Genomic DNA, 3,882 nt, shown 5'->3' with positions numbered 1-3,882 from the left:
CGGCGCGTCGAAGGGGGCGGAGCCCCGGTTAGGCCAGGGGGCGGGGCTCTTCCCGGGTGCCTCCCTCTGGGAAGGCCTGTCTTCTCTGCCCTGGAGTCTAGGCCTCTAGGCGGCCATGGCTGCAAATGGAAGGACTGGTGGAAGTTTTGAAACGAGGCCTAGTCCAACCTGAGCCCTCCCTCCAGGTGTTTTGAACTCTCAACTCCCACCATTCCTAACAGCCTTCAGGCCTTTCCTTTTTCTCCTCAGCCGCTTAGGTGGAAAAGCAAAGGAAAAGGGGGCCTGAGGCTGTTAGGAATGATGGGAGTTGGAGTCCAAAACACCCGGAGGGAGGGAAGGCCCAGGCCTGGTTCAAGCAGAGGCTGGATGGCCATCTGTCAGGAGAGCTTTGATGGTGCTTTCCCAGAATAAAGACAGAACGAGGTTATTATTATTATTATTATTATTAACTTTATTTGTACCCCGCTAGCATCTCACGTAGGACTCGATGCGGTTCACACAGGCCGGAGCCTCAAACAATACAACAGAACATAATACCACAACAATACAAAAGCAAATCAAAACAGTTAGCATAAGCAAAATAAACAACACAGTAACAATACATCAGGACGCTTTTAAAACTGGGCCGGCCAGGGCAGTGGGTACAGGATTAAAAGTGCTGAAGTGGCAGGAGGAATGTAGGATTATAAAATAAGTGCGGTGTGCAGTGATCTTATTTCTACTAAAGTGCTTCTAGGACTTGGTGATGGGGATTCCTAATCTGGGAAGGCACATCGGAACAGCCAAGTTTTTAAATTCTTTCTGAAGACTGCCAACGAAGGGGCCTGTCTAAGATCTTTTGGGAGGGCGTTCCAAAGTCGGGGGGCCACCACAGAAAAGGCCCTGTCTCGTGTCCCCACCAAGCGCGCTTGCGACGCGGGTGGGATCACGAGCAGGGCCTCTCCAGATGACTGAAGTGAGCGTGTGGGTTCATAGACGGAGATGCGGTCACGCAGGTAGGGTGGTCCCAAACCGTTCAGGGCTTTGTAGGTAAGCACCTGCACCTTAAATTGGGCTCGGAAGGTTTGAGTAGATACCCCATGGGGTCTCTTCCAACTGTAATCTGAAATTCAAAACACAAGAATGGGTTGTGGCAGGCAAAATGCAACAGTACAGCTGTGCCCCCCCCCCCCCCCGAACTTCACTGGTGCAATGCCGGTTTTGATTGTGTGAGATCACAACACAGAATCAATTCTAAAGCGTGAAATTGCAGCCCTTTGCATGTCTTCACCCTGCACAAAGGCCCTCGGTATCTGCTTGGGTTGGTCTGGGAAGCCCTTCGATACTGGAATTTATGGTGCTTAAGGCCCAAATATGTACAGGGTGAGGCAGCATAACTTCCTTTTTTTTCAAAACTTAATAAAACCCATTGTATGAATCAGAAATTTTTATTTTTATAATGTAGATGCATACCTAAAGTTTTGTTTTATGTAGTTTTGAAGATCACATTAGGTAGGCGACATCCCCCATTCTCCATACACTGAGTAAACCGATTTCTGGTGTTTGTCATGACTCTTGCCAGCATAGCAAGGCGTTATGTTGGCAATTTCTTCCTGGATGTTGGTCTTCAAATCTTGTAGGGTCCTTGGACGGTTCACATAAACACAGGATTTCAAAAAAACCCCATAGAAAAAAATCACAAGGGGCCAAATCTGGAGAGCGGGCCAGCCACTCCAAATCCGCTTGAAAAGTAGGCCTCAGTGGCAAAAGCACGCTCCTCACTGTTCCAATGTGTGATGGTGACTGAACTGTGTCAGGACAAAACTTTATACTCCCGCCTCTCGAATGAGACCACTAGCGCTCCGCTATGTCTTCAACCGACTGAATGGCATGCATTTAAAAAAAAGGAAGCTATGCTGCCTCACCCTGTATAAGGGTGTAGTAAGAGCACACAATGACAAACCACTAAAACAGTTCGAGTTAGTTGAATCCATGATTGAGAACCATTGGCAAAAGAGTAACAGTTGGACCCATGGAAGTCCCAAGATATTCCCCACTTGCCTTGCAGGCAGTTCATGGTCCAAAAGGTGGAAGAGGCAACAAGATCAGCTATTCTACATCTAATCCTAACATACAAAAAGACCTCGTAATAATAATAGTAATAATAATAATATTTAATTTGTTACCCGCCTTTCCTGTATTAAAGGAGTACAACACACTCAAAACATATCAACAAAAACACAACATAATATATCAAAACACAGGGTACAAATACAGCGATAATAGACTGCAAATGCAAAACTCATGCTTCAGTTGACTGGGAAGGCTTGCTGGAAGAGATGGTCTTCAGTTGTGTCTTACTTTCTCAATTGGCTGTCAGGTCCTTGCAATTGCTAGCTTTTCATTCAAATTTTTATTTGGCGATTACTCTTTCATTTCTTGTATGCATCCCTTTTAAATCTCGGCTCAGTTGAATTTTTAAAAGATATCCATTTGGGTTTCTTTAGGCACCTCTTACTTTTCCTCCTCATTGGGATGGCTTGAAATTGTGCCTCCAATATTTAGATTTTCAGAAACTCCCATCCACCATGAACTCCTGTTTATTATTCCTGACCATGAAAACACACTCGGTTTCCCTCCCCAAGTTTACTGAAGTCAGCTTCCTAAAAGTCGAGTATGTGCCCGACTATGCCTGATTTCTCCTTTCAGCTGTATAACTAGAACATGGCCACTCCCATCTAAGGAACCCACTACACCCACCCCATTTACCAAGTCATCAGTGTTGGTTAGTATGGGATCCTACAATACCCAATCCCCCTTATACCTTCTGGAACATGAAGCCACCAGAAAAATCTCACATTCCCTGAGTTGTTCTGCACTCTGTATATTTTCTGCTTCTTCTATACAGTGAGCCCTTGACATCAGCTGGGACTTGGTTCTAGGATGCCACCCCACCTTCCCCGGATACCAAAATCTATGATACTCAACCCATTATACACAATAACTAGCTGTCCCTTGCCACGCGTTGCTGTGGCCCAGTCTGTTGATCTGGAAAATAAAGTAACGAGAAAGTGTTGGTTTCCAATATATGCCATTTCTTTATGCTTGTGGCTAAACAGTATTTCTTGCTGTTTCTTTGTCAGTGTTGATGTGGAGTGTCTAGTTCGCCCACCCTGAAACATGCAACATACCATTGTCCTTCTTTAAGGGTCCCTTTCAAATCTATGATACTATATCTGTGTGTGTGAATCATATCTATCTATCTATCTACCTATATCTATGGCTGGATGGCTCTTTGTCAGGAGGACTTTGATTATATTTATTATTTATTTATTTACAGCTTTTATATTCCGCCCTTCTCACCCCGCAGGGGACTCAGGGCGGATTACAGTGTATACATATATGGCAAACATTCAATGCCAATTTTTGACATACAAACATATACCGACTTACACAGAGGCTATTTAACTTTTTCTGGCCGCCAGGGGAGCTGTCGCTTTCATCGTCCATCTGCGACGCTGATGAATCACTTCCGCATTCCCCCCATGCTTCCTTGCTGGAATGCTTTGCTGGAGTCTTCTTTATGGCCTCATAAATCAGTTAATTTAGCCTCCCCACACTTTAAGGTGGTACCTTATTTTCCTACTTGACAGATGCAACTGTATTTCGGGTTGCATCGGGTTTCGGGTTTTCTTGCCCTGATGAAGGGAGTTTGACTGGATGGCCTTAAGTATTTTCTGTTGGTCATGGGGGTTCTGTGTGGGGTTCAGAACGCTCTTTGATTGTAGGTGAACTGTGAATCTCAGTGACTACAACTCCCAAATGTCAAGGTCTAATCCCCAAACTCCATCTGTGTTCATATTTGGGCGTATTGAGTGCTTGTGCCAAGTTTGCTCCAGATCC

The sequence above is a fragment of the Anolis sagrei genome, chromosome X (assembly GCF_037176765.1).
Source record: "Anolis sagrei isolate rAnoSag1 chromosome X, rAnoSag1.mat, whole genome shotgun sequence".
NCBI classification, from domain to species: Eukaryota; Metazoa; Chordata; class Lepidosauria; order Squamata; family Dactyloidae; genus Anolis; species Anolis sagrei.
This window is presented reverse-complemented; position numbering follows the sequence as displayed.